The sequence below is a fragment of the Aphis gossypii genome, chromosome 1 (genome assembly GCF_020184175.1).
Source record: "Aphis gossypii isolate Hap1 chromosome 1, ASM2018417v2, whole genome shotgun sequence".
Lineage (NCBI taxonomy): Eukaryota > Metazoa > Arthropoda > Insecta > Hemiptera > Aphididae > Aphis > Aphis gossypii.
Window position 1 is genome coordinate 41,462,065 of NC_065530.1, and position 25,968 is coordinate 41,488,032.

General features: G+C 25.3%; 1 protein-coding gene across 1 annotated transcript in view; it reads right to left on the reverse strand.

Moving 5' to 3' along the window:
- Positions 1-16,181, reverse strand: part of LOC114123376 (uncharacterized) — a 43,396-nt gene extending 27,215 nt beyond the window's left edge. Inside the window, exon 1 of the mRNA XM_027986319.2 lies at positions 15,815-16,181. The gene's annotated coding sequence lies outside the window, so the exon portion shown is untranslated. The remainder of the gene's footprint in view (positions 1-15,814) is intronic.
- Between the last annotated feature and the right edge of the window lie 9,787 nt (positions 16,182-25,968).

The window sequence follows — 25,968 nt, forward strand, 5'->3', positions numbered from 1 at the left end:
GTTCGTTATTGGTTTTATTACAAAAATTATTAATAGAAATACAATTTAATTTTATGATTTCGACGGTAAAATATCTGAATGCATTTTTTAAGCTAGTAGTCAACAACTGACGGCTCGCGGTTCATTAACGACCGGAATGTTCCAAAATTACATTAAATTTAACTTTAATTATACATTTTAAAATAAGATAATACAATTTTAAGTTTTTTTCAATACGGATCAAGCAGTTTTTAGATTTTTGAATGTCACCAAAAAGTCCAAAAAAATGGCCTAAGCGATTGATGCCAGCACCAATTTAGAATAATAAAATTAATGCGCAGTTTATAATGTGGCATAATTATTATGTTTTATAAATAAAGTATAATTTATTAAAGTGGATTATATATCGCTCTAAATTTAATATTAATGATTTAAATAAATTTACGATGTAAAAAAACAAGAAAAAACTTCACGCAATTATTTCAATAAATCATATACCAATAATTCGGCTGATGAAAAAATCTAATAATAAATAGAAAACTAACATTTAAATATTTAAAAAAAAAATCTTATCATGTCGATTCATCTCTGAACAACGTGTTTGTAATTATCGTTTTTTTTTTTTTTTGTATAAAAAATTATCTATCACATATAATACCATGTAATTTTTTTTTGTATTAAGAAGTTACAATCAATTATAGAACTATTACTATGTATTACAAAATATAGGAATTTGTACTTTTATTTCGTATAAAATACTAATCGTACAATTATTATTTTTTATGATAAAATGTTCTATGCATGACGTGAAAATAATAAATTTAGTCTTTTACGCTAATAATAATAATAATAATAATAATTAACTATGTTATGAACAACATGGTAAACTTTACAAAGCATAATATCTATACATATAGGTATTGTGTATACGAGTTTCTGGCAGTTCTTACCAAGAAGTTATGAACAAAATTCAAAGGTTCACGTCATCACATACCTGTTACCTGTCAATATATGATATTTAAAGGTAACAATAACCGGTACTAAAATGTTTTAACATTAAAAGGATTTCTCTTTTTATTTTTTAAAATTAGTTTATAGTTTTTAAAGAATATTTATAAGTTTTCCCCAACTAAAATTGTATTGATATTAGTTTTATTATTGATAAAAATGTTTAAAAAAATATGAAAATATATTGTAGAATTAAATGTTAAGCACAATTAGCTATTGTTATTTTATTTATAATTATGTAGAGATTATTATTTTCATGGTTACTTTTGAGAAAAGGCAAATATCGATAAAAATGAAATAAAAAAATAATAAAAAAAAAGGATTCTGAACTACGTTTAAAGAAATTTTTTCAAATTCCTTTACAGCCTATAGCTTAGTTATTTCTATAACACTGAAAAAACTACTGATAAATTTGAAAAATCACCAATTTTTTGTGTACCTACCAACAATTCACAATTGATAATTAATATCTAGGGCTATTTAAAATTTTTGAAAATATTTTAATACTAAAAAGCCATTAACGTGAATTATCATAGTAAAACAAATAAAATAAATTCACATTTAATTTATTTTCAGAATCAAAAATAATGTCACTAACAATTTTTGTATTTTAATCCATTTTAGAGAAAATTATTAAATAATGGATTTTTATTCGACGCAAACCTACTTATAGGTGTTTTAATTTTTTGAATGCTACTATATTATTCTGTAATACCTGTAAATATAAGGAATCTAAAATTAAAATAAACGCGACGATTATTGTTGTTAAATCGTACTATTATTATTTATTACTGATATAATATCGTATGAAGCTTTCCAATTTTTTTTTGGTACGATACACTCATTACTGGAGAGCTATATTTAATGACAATACAAATATTATTGTTACAAATTATGATGCGCGAGTATAATATAAAACTACTGTATGATATACATATTATAATAAGTATATTTTACAGGTTGGTGGTTTTAAATTCTTCGGAATATATCTATAACGATCTTAATATTATGCATTTTGATAAATAGCGCACCTTTATTTATTTATTAATCGGATAATATTTTATAAACACCGTTTTATTGCACTTTACGTTTGTAATTCACCTACATATTATATTGATACCTTATGAATATAATACAAAATATTTTACCTAAGTACTTCACTTTTATTGAACGGTGAAAAATCGACTTTATCTTCAACAATTATTATTTGGTAACGATATAACGTAATATTTTTGTTTTTCAGCGGTGATTTACCTACTCGGAAATATTAAAACAATATATATATTATATATATATATAATATTATTATACCAAGTAATTGAAAACTTATTAATAATTTAATATACTACTTCTACGCCTTAAACAAAGATCAGAGATCACACGTGCTTACTTGTGATAATCATAATATATTATAATTGGTAATGATAATATTAATATTATAATGTAGGTAGGTATGTTGTATAGATAATATTAATTATTTTATTGTGAGACTTTAAAACGGTCTGATGAAAAGAAAAATACTCGTCGGCAATAATTCGGCATGGTTTATACCTTATATACCTATACGCTTTTAAACAGAAACATTATTTTTATCTAACTAATAAGTATAACATCATCGGGATTTTTAAATGCCAATACATAAATGTTTACGCAGGCAAAAGTGTATATCGTATACATAATTAAGATAATATTATACGGTTTTAATTTTTCTTATTGTATAGAAATTGAAAATATCCTGAAACACTAAGGTATTATTTTTTTTCTCAAAATATGTTTAACATTTTACGGGGAACTACAGCTTTACTTTGAAGCACTAAAATAATACTATAGAATATTTTAATAGGGTTTACTTTGGGCCAAACGTCTACCATTAAGCACTGTCTTATTTTAATATATAAATATATTTAAAATTTTAAAGAACTATACTGACTTTATGATATATACAATGAATGATGTAGAACAAATATTTCAAAGTTACTGACAAATCATAAAACTTTCATGATAATTTCAAACCTAAAAGTTTACTTACCATTTCAACATTGCAAAAACTTATGAGTTGCGCCAGTACTAAACATAATTAACTTGTATTTTAAAGTAACTATAGGCATCAAAAACAATAAATTTGTTAAAATAATTTTTAACTATAAATTTGTGCATTAATATTAAATTTATTAAATTATTTGTATTAATAAATAATTTATAATTTTGCTAACGTTAATTATGATTATAAACTATTATCGAACGATTTATAGTATTTTTCAAGTTAATACTTATTTATAACAACAATGATTTATGATAGAAGAAAATACATTTATAGTGACATCTCTCTAACTTATTATTGATAAAACATATAAAACTCAGCCAGATATTTAGAATTTTATTTATATACACAATATTTCTATAGTTAATATAATATTATACTTATAGTTTCTAGCGACTCTACCCATTTGCAATATTAGTAGATAACATTATTATGCCAATCGAATAAGTAGTTTAATGGAATGAAAATAAATATTTAAGCATTATTGGTAGGTATAAGTACCTTAAAGTGAATAATTTAATGAATTACAAGTTACAAAGCACGAATAAAAATAAAAATTCCTAGGAAGTAAAAGTTATCGGTTGCAATAAAAAAAAACAACTACAATATTATTATAGTTATTACTTATTAGTTATTACTATACAAACCTCAAAACACGAATACAGTACTAAAAAGTTTAAGAAATTAAACATGAAACTTCAATAAAAACATTTGGTTTGTTTTACATAAACTACATAAATTCATACCAACAATTATAGGTATAATGACTCATTGACGTATTTCTATACATGTGTGATTAACAAAACAGTGAAATAATAATATTGATTGATTTGAAATAAATTTTTATATTGTTTTACTTGCTGCAGAGTTGTCGAAGTACGTTGAATTAAAACGTTATGTTATAATTTTATTGCCATCTAATATAATTTTCGTGGACAGAGGTTTATTGTTAGATATCGGTGGTAGCCTAACCTATTAGTTATTACTTATTAGTTATTAGTAATAAGTAAAAAATAAAATGAAATGTATTCTGAATTCTTATACAATAGGTATATCTAATTATATAATCATAAATTATAATGCAAGCGAATTATTGAAAATATAATATTTTATGATGGTGTGAAATGTGGATGTCAAAATTGGAAATAATTATTAAGCCCCATCATCAGGATTTGTTTTAAGCCAATAAATGTCATGTACATCTTTATTCTGTCAGAGATAGAAAGTCGTCAATTTTTATCCACTTGTAAAAATTTTGACACCCACCACTGCGCTATAACTTTTTTGAGTTAAATCAAAGTCATATAACCATATAGGACTGCAATCGTATAAACGTGCAAAGGGTAAGAAACTGATAATAATTTATATCGTGAGCAAACGATTTTTCTTAACCACCTATACCTATTATCGTGGTTGAAATATCTCAGATTTTTTTTCAGCCATACACACACCTTTGCCAATGTAATTTATGAAACCTTTTTTCCGAATTCTTGGAATAAATCCAAACAGTCTTAAAGCTAACGTACAATACGAATTCGTATTATAGGTAGTAGAGATAGTGTAGTAAGTAATCGTCTAAATTTCGTCAACAAATTTCGATTAAGCTAATACCAACACTGGTATGTACCTACTACCTACTTATATATATATATATATATATATATATTGGATGGCAAATATATGACATACAAATCCTTTATGATACGGAATGCATTTTAGTGACAAGTGCAATTGTCAACAAAGATTACTTAGTGTAAAACAAATTAAAAATCAATCATAAAAAATCTACGATTAGCATGAATGTTTAATAACATATAACATTAAATACTTATGTATAATTTATATTTTTAGTGTTTAATAAAACCTAACAAGTATTACATACTCAAATAAAAAATATTTTTAAGAAAAATAATTTGTGTCTTAAGTTGAATATTTAGATTTTTGATGGTGACGGACAACTAAATAATTTTTGTACTTGCACACACCATAAAAAATTTCGACTGTACCTTTGATAAATATGCTGAAATCTTATTGACGGATAACTAGGTATATTAAATTAATCACGATGTAAATGCGATGTAAAATCAAAGTCGTCAGTCTTTACGCAACAAAATATATGGTTGGTGAGCATACTCAACTACAAAGGAGTTTTGATTTCACATGAAAGTAATTTCATGAATATATAATAATAATATACTATACAGAAGATTCATGGAAGTCATAGGCATATTAAATACTTGTATATTATGTGTAGAGTTCACGTATATCTAATATTATACGGTAGTTAGATTCTCGTAAAGTCGTAGACACTATCATTATTACGGGATGGCACGCGTGGTAGACATTATTATATTGTTCGCAAAAGTAGAACAATACGAAATATTATATCACAGTATCTAAACTATCATACATAGGCATTATTAAGATTTGGGGTAACACGAGTGAAGATGCCTCTTAAAAAAAATAATGTGGTTAGTTATAATAAATTTATCTAGGTATATAAAAATGACGCACCTACATTTAATATTATGTTGAATAGGTTTGCAAGAGTAGAATATATGAATTTGTAAGGAAGTGCGTTGTTAATGTTATTTAAAAAACATAGATTTCTTAACAATACATTTAATTTTGAAACTTTTATTTTGCATTTTTAATTTTTTTTTTTTTTTAGTTCAATTGGTCATTTTATTTTTATCAAATTCTCAAAATTAACAACTTACAACAAATATTTTTTTTTATTTTACACTAGTTCTATAAAATATGATTTTTATATTTAATAAATAATATACTTATTTTTAAAATATTTCACATAAGTTGTGTATTTACTATAAATACAAATTAATATAACATAAATACACAAGTTGATTCGATAAGGCTATTAAATCCATTAATTATTTTGACATATTATGAGTAGTGAATGTTTAGAGTAAGGTTAATCTTAGTAGAAACCTAAGTATCTGTGAACTATTAGAGCTATTTTTATCTACGTAAAATTAATATGAGCATAACTATTAAAATACATTTCTTTTTACTAATAAGAAAACAATTTTTAAAAATGTAAGAATTTAAAAATTGTATAGATTTTTCCATTGCATTTTTATGGGATTATACTACATTAAATTCACAGCCCTAGTGGTTAATATTTAATAATACACCGGTAAATATTACGTGATAGCTGGTTATAGGTATAAAGGTAAGTACCATTAATGCGAGGATCGTGAGTCTTAGTCACAGTACATTGTTAGCTCCATAACGTTTAATTATTTATACCACAAACGTGAGCATAGGTATATAGTATATTATGTAATATGTACAACAACAGTGTGTATTATTATTATTTAGAGTAATGGCGCTTACTGTAAAGAACGAACGTACTATAAAATATTTCTAATGATTATTTATCTCTTTAACGGATTCGATGACCGATATATACCTTAACCATGGTAAATTAATATTATGAAAGTATAACACGCAAACGTCTGAGTGTACATCATTTTAGCATACAACCATTAAGTTATAATTATAGAAGAATAAAATAATAATTAATAACTAATAAATACGGTTCAAGCCGGTTTCATTTCGCATAAATAGCAATGGTGGTAACACGTTAAGTATACCTGGTATACTTGAAGTTTAAAACACTAGTAAAATTATTAAGCTTTACAGCCTGTAAAGGTCAGGTTATATAAAGTTATATAAAAGCCGCATCTAGGGGGGTTTAACCCCCCACAACCTGAATTGTATTCGTGGTATAACTTATATTATATGGTTAGGTATGCTATATGTATTAAATTATCTATACAATATTAATACACAAATTTTTAGCTTAAAACCCTTCCCGAAATTAATTTCCAGTTACGGCCTTATTTACAGGAAGCATATACAAAGTATAGTCATAGATAATTATAATAAAATAATACATATAATATATGTATAAGATATTTATTATATTAAAGTGAGATGAAGAGGTTCTATATGTGTATGAGCGATTTAGTGAAGCTTAGGGGTAATATAGCATCCCTAATGTTAGCAACCTCTAATATGTTTCGTGTTTATAAGATCTTCGTTCATAATAAATAAATAAAAACAGTTCATCATTATTAATAAGAATTAGACTAAATATTAAATCTATTCTTTATTTATTCTAAAATTATTCTTAAAAATAAATTAGATAGATAAAATTATTCCTGTACATAACGTAAAAACTCAAAAACTGCTCATTCGAATTCAAAAGTAGATGCTCCAAAAATAAGAAAAAAATCAAATGCTTTTATAATAAAATTGGTTTTTATTAATAAAAAGTTGTATTGATACAGTAGAATTTTTTGAATAGTAAAAAAAATATATTTGAATTTTATCTACTTAAAATTTAAAAAAAAAAAAGATAGAATTTGAATAAATTCACAATTAAATTAAAAATGGCAGAGAGCATACTTGATGAATCACTCTGTATATTTTAACAGTATAAGTAAAAAAGCAATAATGTCACTATAGTTTAAATAATCGGCGGCGCCTTCCTAAAGTCTTAACACTAAGTACGGCAAGCATATTTTGGTATGAGGAACGAAACGAGACTAAGCACTAAGGGAATACATTATTTTGATTTAAATAAAACAATACAAGAAACTTTCGAAGAATACAGAACTTGTCAGTAGTGTATCACAATATAATGTATTTTCATCACTTCTACAAGAATCTGTTGTCCCGATTCGAATGATCATAATACATAGCTGTCATCAGTCACGAGTACTTAATAAATAACAGCAAAAAACTAAATTTTTAATAAACTTTACCTAGCATACTATATTTTAAAATCTTTTGATTTTAACGGAATTGAAATGTGAATCAAATAGTTGTGGATTTAAAACAGTTAAATCAGAAGTGTACCTACTATTAGGAAAGAGTATGATGATTGTATCTTAACTTTGTTATCGATTATTCCGATAATGTATCAGAAGAGCGAACTGTTAATTTCACGACTTCTATTACCTAGGTATATAAATTATAATAATAAATAGTAACAGGAAACAATACCGTAAAATATTTGTTTTTTAGCAAGAAAATCTGAGCGTTATACGAACTAGACATTAATCACAATTCACGATATGTAAAATTATTATAAAAATTATATCGAAATTACTCGTACTAAGTGTGATCTATTCAAATTATCGGTATTCCATACGAGCAAGCAAAACATTTAGTGCTAGAACCGGAAGATAATGTATTATCATTGCATATTTTTTTTATACATACGATACAAAAAATATGTGTGTATGTGTTTTTTATGAGTGATGGGATATCACGATTTTTTTTTACACTTTATTTCTTGCCAAAAACAGTGACATTTACGTAAGATAAATGCATCGCTATCGCTGCAGTGAATAACGTCATCACCGTCTGCTCCTCGGTAGCCGATGGCCATTAAGAATACATTATAATAATAATATATAAAACAACACAAAACGCTCTAAATGACAGTTTCTTTGAAATGACGGCGACAAAAGCAGAACGAAGGAAAAAAAAGAAAAGATTATAATATCTCTTTTAATATACAGATTCTATAATACAGCTCACGGCATTTTCTATTGTGGGCGTTTCGAACGATCTGAAATGGTTATGCGGTATACTATTATTGTTATTATTATCATGCACTCACGCGGAGTTTCATCTATAAAAGGCATACCACGCGTAGTACGACGAAATACGATTGCGAGTATATTATATTATTTTCATCTATATAGGTATATATCGTAAACTTACATCTCTGCAAACGACCGGATGGACGCGTACTACTCCGTAGGTACTTAATATCATAGTCTATATTAATATAATATGTACGTACTCTACATATCACCATCAAGATGTTTTCAAGCTTAATATATTATATATTTTTTTTATACCATATGATATTTATATAAATTAGAATTTGGAAAATAAATTCACACAACTTATTCATACAGTCATACGCGAGTAAATATTACATACAAAATGTATTCACAATAACTAAGTTCATAAGGCATATTAACAAAAATAGAGAAATATCATACGTCTAAAGATGGATTTGGGTGTAATAAAACCATAATGATTATCTAGATGTGAGTTGAATACATATATCTAATTCTAAATGCAATTAGGATTTGACCAATTACCTATATTCATTTTGAAATTTATTGATTTTTTCCAATGAAAAAAAATACATGAATTCTACGTACAAATAAATTGCATTTTATATTAATAAAAATATATATTTATATTAGGTACCAATGAATCTTTTTAAACTAAATAATTTTTAATAATTAAATTGTATATAATTTTAAAAACAGACTTTTTAATGATATTTTCATAATCGGATAAAAAAATAATATAAACAATTATTTTAGAATCTGGATTTTTCTGACTCTGATTATGCCTTGCATTATATTACCTAACTATAGTATATATATATATTATATAAATATTATGTGTAAATAAAAAAATATTTTCTAATCACATTAAAATAGTTTTGATTTATATAAGTTTATATTGTATTTATTTTTACTTTTAAATGAAATTATAGAAGATGCCATGTTTTTTAGTATTTTTAAATTAATATCAGTAAAAAAGATTTAAAACTGTTGATATTATATTTTAATAGAAAATTAAATTATAGGAACGAATTAATGTTAACCTGAGAAAAATATTATCATTTGTATATGTAATTTCCACTTGCAATACGTCATATATTATAATAATAAATAATAGTTATTTGTATAAATCGTCATAATTATTTCACGAAAGTATCCACTGAATAAAATTAAAATAAAAAAAATAATAATTTCATGAAACCAATCCCCAGACAAGAATAAATAAAATTAAGAATATGACATACTTTTAGCGAGCAAAAAAGTGCTGCTCACAATAATACTATTGTTCAAATTATATTATAGTTAAAGCTCGGATTTATATGTAAATACATATTTTTACTGTGACTACATAATTTAACTAAGGCAAAAGATCAATTAATTTAAAATGATTTGTAATAAAATAAGCTGTACTTGATATAACACAACTTTTATGTACCGTCATATATTTTGTCAACTGTATAATTTTAAGTCTAACCAATAACAACTAGGTGGGGGACACGGCTAAGTGCAGTCAAATATACTATTGCAATAACTTGGATAAAATAAAAGTGATCGTATTCGATTGGTTCTACTTCAGCAATTTCTATCAAAAAGCGATTAAACTATTCAGTAAAAATGATATAAAAATGATTACCTAAGTTTATATATCTGTCAACTTAAAATTTTTGGAGAATACGAAAAACAACTAAAAACATGTAAAATTATTTTAATTCAAAATTTAGGACTCATAAAAGAAGCTTAAAGAGCATAATATGATAAGTACAGGAGCCATTCGGGAGTGACTGTTAAAGAAAAAAGCACAGTGTATTAAATAAAAATTCTGGTTAAAATTTCATAAAATTAATTAGATATGTACGTTGTGGAAAAAATGAGATATTATTGCAGAATGAACTCACTAATTGCAGACATTGTAAGAATACAATTTGCGCCAATTACATCTGATTGAGGTTGAACGTTTCTTTAGTTGGTATAAATCTGTGTAACGGCCAAATTTTAGAATATTCAATGTTGAAAATTTGAGTATGTATATATGGTATCTCATTGCTATCAATATCAATAAGAATTAGGTTCAATTTCATAATAATTTCAATTCAATTTTATTTTAGTTTTTTTTTTTCAATAATATTTTGTTTTTGTACATTTTTATAAATTTCAATTTTTTCATTTTTTTTTTTTAATACATATAAATCCAAGCCCTAAACTTATACATTTATAGTTATTATAGCATCGTGTTTGATGGGTTCATCGTTCGTGGCTCTACATCAAACAAGGTATTCCAACAGCTGCGAACACTAAACATTTACATATATTATGTATAGTATTGTAGCATAGCTAGTGTTTATAAATACTACTTGTATTCAACTGTATGTCTATATATCTACATGAGAATAATCATAGGCTTTTTATACTCGTATAATATAAATACGTGAACGTCAGTAAATCAAATCCTTTCTCTGATTATAACGATACTATATACAAACACTTTTCTATGGTTCAAAGTATTATTAACTCTTAAAAATAATAATAATAAACATGTTTGAATAATTATTATTCTAAATATTCCAAATTCATAAATCGTTATTATCAATAAACCTAAATTAGCCGATTATAATACTGATGGTAAATAATATAACCAATGTACATGATTAAAATGGTTAACATTTGTTACTTAATCGTAACTATTGTAATGCCTAGATTTTTATCATTTTTTTTTTTTTTTTTTAAGAAACAATATAAAATCATAAAATTATGTAGGTTATTATAGAGTTGTATACACGATGAATGAAATCAGTAGTCGGATACAAACAAAACAACCGTAAAGAAACATTGAATGAAAATAATTATAATAAATTAATAAAACTATAGATAAAAATCATAAAATAGTTACGTAATCCTAGACAGACTAATATAATATTATGAGTTAAAAGTATAAGTACTCAAAATAGTTTATAATCGAAACTCTTAATTTATTATTTTTTACAAAGTTTTACTCTGGTATAATTCTTACTGTCGGACACAGAAGTAGGTTGCTGTGCATGGTCTATGAAAAAAAACTTGACATAGTGTTTCAATTATGAGGTTTAAGTGACTATTTTATATACAGGTAATCTCGTAATTAAATAAGACGAGAATTCTAATGTAAACGTAAATACGTGTTTTTTTTTATATAAACAAGATAAAAATTATCTGAATAGTATATGTATATAAATATAGAGTAAGTCGATATTATTATTACACACTTTACTTATTTCGAAATACGGTATTGATGAAATGAATGAATGAATGGGAGTGTAATGAATTAAAATTTAACCTCAAATGCTACAGTACGTGAACAATTGGAGGACAACGATTAGCAGGTTTCATAATATTATTATATTATAATACGTTAAGTTTAAAAATAATTAGTAATAAATAATTAATACTATACCAATATAATGAGCATAATACGTATGTATTACCGTAATAACAATATTTCAATGCCTCATCGTCAAAATTTTACCGTTTTAACCTTTTCAAAAAACAATATTTTTGGTCATATTATGCAACTATATAATAATAATACTAAAGTATTTGAAATTTATAAAGTATTACATCATAATTATTATGGTTTTAATCATATATTTATTTTTTAATATTTTTGTGACATATTATTTAATTATTTACTTATAAGTTATAATTTTTATTGATTACATTGTACATGTTTTTGGCTTTTGTAGTATACGTCATAAAAATAGATTATCATTATTGTATCTAATATTTTAGTCAAGTACTCAATAGACAGTTGGGACTAAAATATAAATAATGAGAAAAAAATAATTAATTAGAATTTAATAGAGAAAATTTAAGCTTGAATACTACTAGAATAAGTAAGATATAAATTATTTGAATGCTATAGCTAGTAGTATAGTAGCAAAGTTATAATAATAATTAAGTCATCGTTTAAAATGAGAAACATTTTAAAATTTCAGATTTGAAGTCCATTGTCCTGAATTCAATATTTTATTCAATTTGACTCTAGAAATTGTACGCTTAAAGACTATATTTAGTAGATATATTATTATTATTAAGTACCTATATTATTTTTATTCACTTTGTTTTTCTATGATGAGTGACATTCTGAAATATAAATATATATAATATGTTTATTAGATTTTATATATTATGACGAAGCAATGGATATTAATATAGGTACAATATAGTGGGTTGGCTAATATTTGAGGTTCTTGTCATAGTTAAATGAAGGTAGGTTTTATTTATAAAACCAAAATTTATTTGTTATTGTAATTAATTTAAATTTTTTGTTAAAATGTAAATAAAAATAAATAATAAAATAAAATAAAATATATTTATAAACATTTTGACTCTTAATATAATTGTATTTGTCAATGTGTTTATCGCTAACACGTTCATGTTTGGCCACCCCTGTTGCTTTATTATAGTATAGTTTATATAGTCAGTATATGGTTTAACAATTGCGTGTTTTTAAACATTTATTTAGTTAACAGTTTTGTTGGAAACTAAAAGAAGTTCAACGTTTCATGTAGCACACCTATCATGATTGGAAACAAAACGCAAATTGTGCTTAAGCAGCACATTTTGCAGTATTTTTTTTGAAAAATCGGAAGAAAACGTGAAATAAAAGTAAAGAAAAAATTTAGTTTATGATCAGTAGTTTACAAAGTACCCTATTTTCGTTTTTTATTCTTTCTAACCAACGCCATTTACTTTTTGAACTTTAGTTCTTTGAAGTTAATTACCGTCAAATCCAAAGCTGAGTGTTATTGGTAACTGATTATTTTTATTAGCATGCCCTACAATCTACTTATTATAGTTTGACCGAAAAAAAGTTGATTATCTTAACTTTCAAGAAAAAAATCATCCCACCCGTGTAAATTGTCAATTTTGCAAAAAAATTTCTATTAGAAGCAACAATAATCTTATCATTAAAATATGATTATTGATTACAAATAATCATATTATCAGATTACCTATATAATATGTTAAAATATTAACTGAATCGTCAAAATAAATTTACATTTTAAAATCAAATGAATGAGAACCAATTAAAACTATTTTTTAGTGTGTTTAATGCTTGTATTATGAATTATGTAATTTATTTCCATTAAAAACATGTAATATTCTCTATAAGACTTAAACTATCAAATCTTATTTGACTATTACCTACTTTATAGAATGAATCAACAAATTTTCATCTTTCGGATACAATCAAGGACGTGACATAAATTAATGTAAGCTCGTAGTATATAAATGGTACCTAGTATTAATATTACACGGTATGTATGTTATAGCAGATACCGGTTTTAACTTAAGACTTGGATCTTCACGACTTAGATAATATTATATTTTTTTAAGATAATATCATTGAAATAATGATTAAAAATATAAAAATAATAAATTATTGTTTATTTCTAATTTCTACATTTTGGTTAGGTTAGATGTAGTCAATACATAATAATACTGACTATTTATGTCTTCACAAAGGTTCGAAAACCGGTTCAGATATTTTTATAACAGCCATAGAATACGAACATTCCTGTTTCTATACACTTTCACATACACATTCACATAAAACAATGTACACGAATATTATAGACGATGGTAGATGTAGAACAGTTGTTCATGCGACTCTCGGCGGTTCTGAAATTTTGAATATTTATACATAGTACACACAACACATTCACGAGTTATCGTTGCAGGGTCACACATTATTATACCTTCTCTTCGTCACGAGATAAAACTTACAGCGTTTCATAGTTGTATTTTCACTCGCATATGTTTGTGTTACAACCAAATAATATTATGTAAATCTGAACGTCATCGTTTTCAAGGTCGAAATGATATAATATGTATAAAAACATATTAAAAAAATGGAAAAATCAAAAAAATATAAACACCATTAATGATTAAAAAAATACATACAATTGTAAAAATTGATCTTAATCAATTATAATGATTGATGATTGTTCTGGTATAACAGGTTATGGGCACACTTTATTATGCACTATCTGCACATTTCACGTCTAATGGAATTGTTTTTTATCCGAACTTCATATATTAAAATATGTGTGATATTGACATATTATACATTGAAAATAAATGTTAACAGTATTTTGAAGGAAACGACAGCAACCCTCTCACTACATAGTTGTCTCACATGAAAAAAATATGATGTATACATAGATGCACTAATATCATAAAATTAACAACTTCCAATTCGCAAAACATAAATTACATCGATGTTGGAAAATAACTTTTTTGGATTTTGAAATCAGCATTGTGTTCAAGTGCATGAAGTACAATCCGAGTATATACAACCAGTGTCACTTTATTAAACTTATAAATGCACCGTGTTTACCGGATGACAGTGACCAATTAAATGTAAATTGATTATGACCCGGGCATTCACCCGACGAATTTATTACATGCGTTGTTATCATAATTAATGTTACAATTATGATTGAGAAAAAAAAGAATCATAACTCATAACTAAAATTATGAGATATATTTTATAGAAAATATACCTATACATTACCAATCTAGAGAATACAGCAACTGCTATCATTACTCATTAGGACAAAATAAGATATTTAGTGTTTTATTTATATCACAGGCGGACGACGTCCAAATGATTAAAACGCGATTTTAAGGTCGTTTGTCGTTCGTCGCGACATAATATGTCTAAAACATTGCAGGATCTTCCGTTTTAATTTTTATCATTTTATTACGACATTAAAAACGCAACTTATTACTACGAGTATTATTATTACTGACATTATGTATACTGCAATTTCGCTTTTGCCAGTCTTCCACGCGAAACGGCCCGAAGATCTAAAATAATTCGTACTCTTTGTGGGTATAGTGTCGTTCGCGACTTGGCGTTATTATTTTTATTAACGCAGTCACATTCTTGACACACATTTTTTCATTCTATTATAGCCAACCGATCGTTATGCGGTGTTTACGTTTTTTATTTCATCAATGCGGGACTTGTGCCCGATTTATGGCTCATCATCCCGAATGTTTTATACTTTTGGGCATACAGTGCCAAACAACAACGATGACAATGATACTATATGACATTTGGTTGAGAGAGCGCGTTTCTCGTAAAACTGGTGATAAAATACAGCGGTGGGTTACCTACCTATAGTATTGTTATGTACACGAGAAGTCCTCTTCAGACGGTTTTGGCTCGGTAAAAATCCACCAATTGGCAATGCGTCACTCTTAACGTTTTCCTCTGGACCAACAATAACTACTTTAATACATTAATATAAATTTGCCGCAGTTCGAACAATTAACAAAAAAAAAACTCGAATATGAAATCGTTCATTCGCGGACCCGATGAAACAACGACCACCTGCACACTCGCAGCGAGAATACAAAATGCTATTTTACTATTATTATATTATAAATAGGTGTTAAAATATGTTATTTAAATTTAAATTATATGTCGTGTTTCACCAACCGCAGCACACCTAATGCGCCGACGACCGACAACCAACAGGTCAATCTCTGCCATAATAGTGATGTGCTACCGCCGCCGCCGCCGTCGCCTCCTCCTCCTCCGATCATTTAAAAAAACGGTTAACAGGGTGGACAGCGGTGGTACGTGAAATATCCCACAGTTTCGTTTCTCGTTTCCGTGAACCAAGTAACATTAATCTTAAGTACACCTTACACATTAGTAGCACACGTTTAGGGGTTGTACATATGAAGGGGCCTCATACCCCAAAATATTGGATTTCACGAATCAAACATAAACGATAAAATATGATAATATTGTGTGATTCATGTATAAGCAACACGATTCAAATAAAACAGTATTAATTGTAAATGGATTTTAATAACTGAAAATATTAGTATTGGCTTGGTACCGAGATATTAATAATAACATTGGCTTTATGCCTATACATTGTTATGTTAATTTTGTTCAATACGCTATTTTTTCATTTGTTTGTTTAGTGGATTTGACTCCTCAGGCCCAATATTCAGTAGTCGAAATTTTGCTAGAGATGCTTGTAATTACTACTATCTATCTTGTGTTATAATATTACCTAGGAATTAATTCATAATCCGTAAGTAATTTATTAATTCTTTTTATTATTATCTCACAAGTGTCATGTATAATAGATTTCTTGGCTGTCCGATTATGATCAGTCCATGACAACTATTTCAAGCAAAAAATTGGTAACTAATATTTACTATAAAACATAGATTATTATGTTGAGAATTACAATTTATGAGTTCCCGAAGGCTGTAAAAACTTAATAGTTAGGTACTAAGGGTATCCAGTCATCTGATGGATATTAGCGATGTTTTTATATTCTGTTGTTTTTTTTTTTTGTTCCAATAAATCATATTGCAAGTCTCACAAAAGTTGAGCAACCTTTATAAGAATGAGGGTACGCAATAAGAAATTGGAAAAAGATACATTTCACAATGTATTATTACAATAGAATACATTATACTGTTTCATATTTGTTGTGTATATGTCGAACTTAATTTTTTTTTTTAAATACTTAAGAAATATTGTTTTCAAAATATCTGTCCATTACTTGTCTACACATTATCAGTGAAAACCTTATTTAATTATAAATTAATTATTAAAACTACATTTTTTATAACAAACTGCAAAATAATAAGAATATCATAATATTATTATTTTACTCACATAGCATAATATTATTGAACTAAACTTTATTTTTATTATAAACTATTACCTATATTATGGAATAAATTGGTCTAATGAACACGTTAATGTAAAACTTAGCTAGAATAATATGATAAGAAATTAGAAAATAAATAAAATATATTTTTAACCCAATAAATTTCTAATAATATAATTTAAATGACAATAATTAGTATTGTAATATGACGCTTTATTACGAAAAGTACATTAAACAATATTTTTATTTAAATGATTTAAAATAATATATAATATTATATTTGGAAATTTAATATTCCTTTGTATTTTTTTATTGAATTAATGAAATTAAAAATTATCTTTAAGTTGTTTAGATAGGTACATTATAACACATAAACTGATATATAAAAAGTGTTTGTAGATACTAGGCTGACTTTCTCGTGAACTGTGGCAGACTTAAACAAAAAAAAGCTTTATTGTATAATATTGTTTTTATTTGTCGGAGTTCAATCAGAAAAATACCTGAATCCCCCTACCTCCCTGTATACGTGCCTGTATCCAAAACCCATGATTTTTTAGACTTATAATAATACTTTGTATACGTATAAAAATTGTACGTCTTAACTTCTGGATGAACAAAAAGAAATAAATGTGCTGTTATATTTTTTCTGTGTGCTATCCTATCATCGCGTTTTGGAGCAGACTTTTTTCTGTAATCTTTAACTTTAAAGGTTTTTGCAAGTTTGATCAATTTGAAATGTTGAAAGGTCGAAAGTAGAAAATTCTTACTTAATTTCTTAATAGTTGATAAACGCGCTGATAGAAAAGGAGATTATTTACGCAACATCAGTTTCAACAAAATCGTCTTTGTTTTTTATTTTTATTTTAAAAAGACAAAGGATTAACCATTGACTTAACATTTTTACTATGTATTATTAAATATTTATGCTATTTTTTTCTTAACATAATACAATTTTTAAAATATTTTAGCTTATATTGAGCTATTTTAGACATTCGATTTAACCATTTAATTCTTTTTTTCATTTTTGTTTAATAAATTTGCTAAAAAGATTTAATCCATGAATGCACAATTTAAAAAAAAAAAAAAAAATAGTTCTTAAAAACTGAGTGAATTGTAGAATATTATGCTTAAAAAAAAGATAATTTATCCCGAAAATAAATTTATTTATATTAGTTATATTATAAGTGTTTAATTAATAATTAGTAATATAAATTATGTTACCATGGTATATCAACTTAAATAACTCGAAGTTTAATAACATGTTTCTATAAATACCGTAAAATAGAAGAAATAAATATCCTAAAATTGATCAAAAATATCACTGCGTATAATAAAAGCAACGTTTTTAAATAATAACAAAATAATTAACATCATTATTATTGTTACATAAATGATTTCGTCCAAATTTGAACTTAAAATATCTATAAAGAATAATTGTCTTTATATACTTTATAGATTTTATGGTTTCTGCAGTATGACTTATTTTTGATGAATTGCGTTTTAATATTACTCAAATATATAGTAGTAATGCAATTCATTAGCTGTCTGAAATAATAATTAAAGAAAATTTAGTGGTTAAGTGGCTCTAATAGTAATTTTTACTAAGGGCTACAAACACTTGTTTAGAATCTTGAATTAAAATACTTATTCTTTTCAAACTATATTATTTTTGTGGATCATCTTACACCTAATATCCATCAAAGTATTGTTCCGCGTCGCATTACATTTTAGTATTTTACACGGATGCTTGCGTATGCGTATACCTATAATATAAATATTAACTACTTATATAATATATGTTTGTTTAAAATACCTATACAAAAAAAAAAGGTATACGAGTCATGCTAAAAAATGTAATATTTTCTAACATCGTAAAATTACAACACAAATTTATAAATTACGAGGCCGTATTAATTTATGAATATATACTACTGTAATTAGAAGTTAAGCATCATATAACTAACTTACTAAGATTTATTCATATAAATAGTTTAACTGTGAATCTGTTTCTGTTTATGAATATATTTATCATTTTATTATGATATTCAAGCAGAATACATGTTACAGCTACCAAAGTGACCTATACCACATTCACACGCACACAATGGTTATAATTTTGATAAATAGTATTTAGATAAAGTGGTTTGTAGTGATTGATGTTTGATTTTATCAGAGGGTAGGAATTTAAGGCCAGAGTATTGGTTTTTTTTTTGCCGAAATGGTACTTAAAACTTAAATTATATTACACCATATTGTATGTCAGGGACGGGGACGTAATTTGGGGTTATATGTGTTATATGGTTATTATGTGGCACAATTTTTTCCTGTACCCTATTGGCCTACTTCAATTTTATGTTGTGCCGGTATAGATTAAATATTAAAATGCAATAAATATAATAATAAGTATACAATAAAAAATATTTTATAAAGAAATAATAATATATTATTTTCTTTCATCTATATTGTAGTTGACATTATTTGACAGTAGTTGTAACTTGTAAGATAACAATCATCGTTAAAAACTTGTAAATTAAAAAAAAAATTTACCACTGTCTTATTCACTTCTTAAAATTGTGATTTAAATATAAATTATTGAAAATTAATAAAATTTAATCTCACGTTATCAATTTTGTTTATTATTTTAAAACTCTTAATTTCTAACTCCAAATAATTCATTGATTTTCAAATAGTTGTTTGCTTACAGTTAAAATTATTTTTTCTAATTCAATACTTATTGCTTTATTTATATAAGTAAAAATTCGATTTTAATTTATGGTATGAGTCCTTTTTAATTATGATGCTAAAACTAAAATATATTTGAATTTTATTTATAGATAATAACAATGTTATCAAGATTCAAAGTAATATAATGGGTAATAAAATACAAATTATTACTGATTCCTACTATTAATTTAAAAGCAATAAAAGTTCATAAGTTTATATGGTTCTTCTTTTATTATTGTAGACTTTTTGAAAATGTTTTATTCATGACTAGTAAAATTCTGAAATGACTTCTACATTTTACCGTTATTACTATGGTCTAGCGGTGGAAAAATTTGGCAACCCTATTTTAAAACTGAAATGGCGTCCCTGATTAATGTGTATTTTTTGATTAGTCTTTAAGTAATAAAATAATATTATTAAATAAGATCAAAATATCATTAAACGATGAATCAAGTATAGAAACTAAATATATATATGATATATGTGATATATGTAAATAATTTATTTAATAATTATAATTATTATGTAGTGATTGCCGATTGGTGGATTAAGGATGACTGGGTGTGTATTCCCAGAAATATTTTATCAAATTTAACATACAATTTACCATGCCATATTAAAGACTAAATCACTTAAAACTGTATGATTATCTCTTATTTTTTTGATTTATTTATTGAATACATTTTACTAAAGAAAATTATTTTTACTCATTAGAAATAGATTTTTTATTTTAGATAAATCTATTAGTTCAGGCATGGTCACTGTACCTATAGACATATTTTCACAACGGTTGGTCTAAAAACTGTAGCCTATAATGGAAATGTACTCTACAAGTTTAATATGAGTATTTTATCAAAACAAATATTAGTATTCTAAATATGTTTTAGTATAATATAAAGCAATGAAAAAATATCGTTTTGCGATCATTGAAATTTCAGTTGAAAAAAGTAATATTAAAATTAGCCTTGATAAAAACATAATTATAGTAAACTTTATAAGTTATAAATTAATTAAAATTCTTCAAGCTCATATCTCACAATGTTGTCAGCTGACATACTTTTGTACTGTTTTAAGTGGCTTGAAAGAAGTGATGATAATATAAACTTTGATATCATATACTGAAAAGCTACCAAAATACCGTCATATCAATTTGACTCTATTTTTCATGGCTTACTATTGCAGTAAAATATGCTATAGAAATTTAAGACAAACGATGATAGAACATCGAATAACTTGACGTCATACCATGTAATATGACGAACCGGTTAATTTGACACTATAGTTAACGGCTCTTGAATAATTAATATCGGATTACGACGGATTTTGTTATTCTGGGTTTTATAATTAAATTTAGAGACATCTAGAACGTGTTATTATTATTTATAACAACAAAAAGGACATCAATTCATTTTTAAAAAGTTCACGGATTCTTTTTTTTTTAATATTATGTGACATTTTTACTCTTATTTTAAATTCATATATTATTCTTAGAACAGTACGTGTTTTTTCAGATTTTTCAGAAATATTTTTTTTTTTTTTAAATGATTTAGTTTTTAGTAAAAAAATATATGTTTTTCCATATAATTATTTTTTAAACACGTCGTACCTATATATAAGAACAAATTACCTCGTTAAAATTATTTTTGATAATATAGTGTTGATTTTTGATACATTTAAAAAGTTTAATGTATTGATCAAATCACAAAGCTTTTTTTCATATTTCTTGTACAAATGTTTCTATATTTATTCTTATGTTATAATATATACAAGAAACAAAAAAATATTACGTTTTCTCTTCTTCAATAAACAAAATATATTTACCTATAGCCTATATATATTCAATTCGTTTATAGAATTGTACTTTGTAACTTAAGACATTTATATTATTATTTTTATTTAATTTTTTTTTTTTTTACCAACATATTTATAATTGATTAAATAATAAATAAAAAATATATAGTATTAATATAATATACCTATATGTGTTTTTATAGTTGTAATATTAAAACAAATTGATTGGTCCTTATCCTTCTAAAACAATCTGGTCTATGTTTTCTCCTACAAAGGAGACAAATCTGAGTATTACACTGCCTGCCGCTATTTAAACTTTTTCGTTTTATTCGTTTTGGAATACTCACTGTATAATATTCTTGTACAGTTTTCGTTACTCGCTATCCACTTAATGAAGACAACTCCCCCCTCAATTCTCCTTTTCGGTGTCGTTTAAACCCGTAAAACTGTCAACGTTTTCGAGTTGTATGCAAACTACTCTTGCACACAAACGATCCAATTATTGTTTCCGCTTTAGGGAAGAGAATATTCGTGTATATACTTCCGGACACTATTTTAGGAATGAAAGCTGTCTACGTCATTTATTTCGAAAAACACACCACTGTTACAATAAAATATAAATCTACCGAAAAAAAATCAATGTTTTTTTTTACTCAAATATTCTTTGATTTAATTAATGAAATGCGAAATAGGATACGATTTTAATCTGCATTTAGTTAATCAAGAAAATTGATTTGTTTACCCTCTGCTGCAGCTCTGCTTTAGAAATAAACGTAATGTATTTATACACAGTGCACATACACATACACACAAATAATGTGCACATTTTATTAAACCATATAAGATAAGCATTTTTTAATAATAGAATCCATTGCTTTAGAGTAAAATGATTTGAAGTATTGTTTTAAATAGAATATATTAATTTACATTATTAATTTTAATGTTCATCAAATCAATACATTCGTATAACAAGAGCTCTAATTTGTATGCAATAAAAAGTAAAAATTATTACGATATCTATGCGATGAAATATATATTGCAAAAATCACAGAAATATGCACCAGAAATCTAAACAAAGAAGTTATAGTATAACAATACGAACGCACTTAAATCGTTTAATTATTTAATAGCTATTAATTTTTAGGTTTTAAAAATAATTTAAAATTAATACAACTTATTATATACTTAGTCCTAAGTTACTTAGTACAATTTTTAAGAAGATAGTTTATTTCTTATTAAAAATTAAAAATTAAAAATGATAAAATTAACAAATAACATGTCTTTTAGATTCGTAATCGACAGAATTTATAATTAGAAAATATTCTACTGGATTAAATGTTATTTTATGTCTGTATTAGTTTTATAAACGATATATTATTGTTTATATTTTAAATTTAACTTTAATATTCAATAAATATAATTTTTTTTAAAAATATGTAGATATGTAAATAAAATTATTGACATTGAGCTTGAAACTATCAAGATACTACGTAAAATAAATTACAAATAAAAATCCAAAAATATAAAAAGAATAAAAACATACGATTCTATAATAAGATTCTATGCTTTACTTACAACAAACATGTGGCAACTCTTTTTGAGGTGCATTGATGCTTGTTTGACATCGAAGTAGGCGGCTGGTATCTGCAGGTATTGCAGTATACTGCAATCATATCACTATAGCTTGTTAAATTATTTAATTTTTAATTCATCGTTATTTTTACGTAAAAAACTAATGATTAATTTAAACTTGTCATAGTCACATACTGCACATATACACTATGTGGATTTATTTATTCACATACATAAAGTCGTGATTTTTTTTTAGTAAATCATGCAGTAATACATATTCGTTATAGTATAATATAATACTATGTATATTATGATCCATACCTAGAGCCGGATTAACACCATTTGGAACCTATAGGCACTTACTTTCTTTACCAACCTCCTTCCACCCAATACATATATCCAAATGGTTCTAAAATGTATCATTTAAATATTATGCATTAACTATTTTAGTATAAACATTAAAATACAAACAAAAATGATAATATTTGTTTCGACTTTATTAAAACAAATATTCATATTTGTAACAAATACGGGGCAAGCATTTTTAATCCTTAAAAACCTTTGAAAATTGTTGTGATTTTATTTTTCTTAATAATATTTTATGGATAATGTTCTCCTGTAGGTATATGTGTATTACGAGTACACTGTGCAATATAACAATAAATCACATGCCTCATGTTTATATTATTGACAACTACCTATTTGTCGTCATTCCATGATCGTTATACGAAAATTGTTGTTTATAAGTTATAGGTATTATTTTTTGTTTTAGTAACTAATACTAATAATAACACTAACGATTCATTAAAAAATAGTAAAAATATTGTTTTATCTCTTGTACAAGTATTTTTTTATGCACATGTCAGCAAGTATGATAATATGGAGATAACAAACAAAATGATTAAAGAGGGACTATCTACTAAAACCGAAACAAAAAGTGTCCCGTTTGAAATTATTTGTTGGAGCATGGTGATGTGGTGTTTAAAAAAGGGACAATTCCGTTTTAAACGAAACGTATGGTCACTCTAGTGTAATACATCAAAAGTAATACAAAACAATTTATATATATATAATATAATATTACATTGTTATAAAATAAATGAACGTTTCCTAGCTTCACAATAAGAGAACTCATTTACTAAATCGATTTTTTTAAATGATTTGTTTCCAATGTAAAGTATCACAAATTCACAAAGCATTGCCAGAGGATTTAAACGGGGAAAACGAATTGTAAACCTCAAGTAATTTTTGACAAGTTGCAAAAATTAATCAACTTATATTTAAAAAAAATATATATTATATGGAGCTTAATGGTTAATCCAGAACTGTCCATAACCATACAATTATATTTATAATGTACAGCAATCTATTTATTTGTTTTTCCTTTATCAAAAATATTACATGTTGTGCAATACACATTATATTAATATTAACACATCACATATATAAATAACAGTTAATTATAATGTGTTGCATAATTGCATATTAAACTTGCATATTTGCGTCATAACGTAGAAGGGAAAGACTCAAGTTATAAAATTTGATTTTATCGTAAAGCAAACTAAAACAACTGTTCAGTTTTCTCCTAAGGCGATTTTGTTATTTTAACATAGTTTCTTGATAAGACCTCTTAGTATAGGTTAAATAATTGATTAATTCACCTCTAGGTATGAATTTCATCTGCAGGACTCACTTTACTCACCAAAAGATTGTGACTATGATCTTGCGAACTGATTGTTTTAAACTTCTTGGACTATTATGAATAAGTTATGTGTCACCACTGTTTGTCTATTGATTTTGGATTCAGGGATGTAGATGATACCCACAAGTTTTAACACCGTCAAAATTGAATCAAATAATTCTTCTATTTCGGTCACCGATTGGAGTTTGAAATCGGTGGAATACAATTCTAGTAATTATTTTGATATCCACCTCAAAAATCACATTTTGTATCACAATATTCTTGTAACAATTTTAGCGATACAACTTCAAGAGATATTAGGGAAAATTCGTTAAAATTACTATTGCGTACTTTAATCACTACATGAGAGGGTTATATTATAATTATTTAACGTACCTATTTTTTATTTTAATAACGAAAACACATAAAATGTATTATTATGCTTTAATTATATTTGTAAGTTATTTTAGTAAAGGATTTTTTATTTACTTATTTACATATGTGTATTATTTTTGTTTTAAATTATTTTTATTTATATTAGTTATATGCAAGTATATATGGGCGTTACGATAATTTTCGTATATTTGTAATATAAGTTTGTAATATTATGATAAATTTATAAATATATATATATATATGTGTATATTAATACTTTTATTAAACGTAATAATTAATTTCAAATATAATGTTGTATAAGATATATAATGTATAGACACGTCATATGTTCTGCGTGCAATGTAATTAAAACGTATGATAACTCTGTCAAAACGCGTGTACGGTAATACGGCGTACGCGTGGTATAATAAATTTAGTACCTAACAGTTTTACAATAATTAATTAAAATCTCATAAACTTGAACTT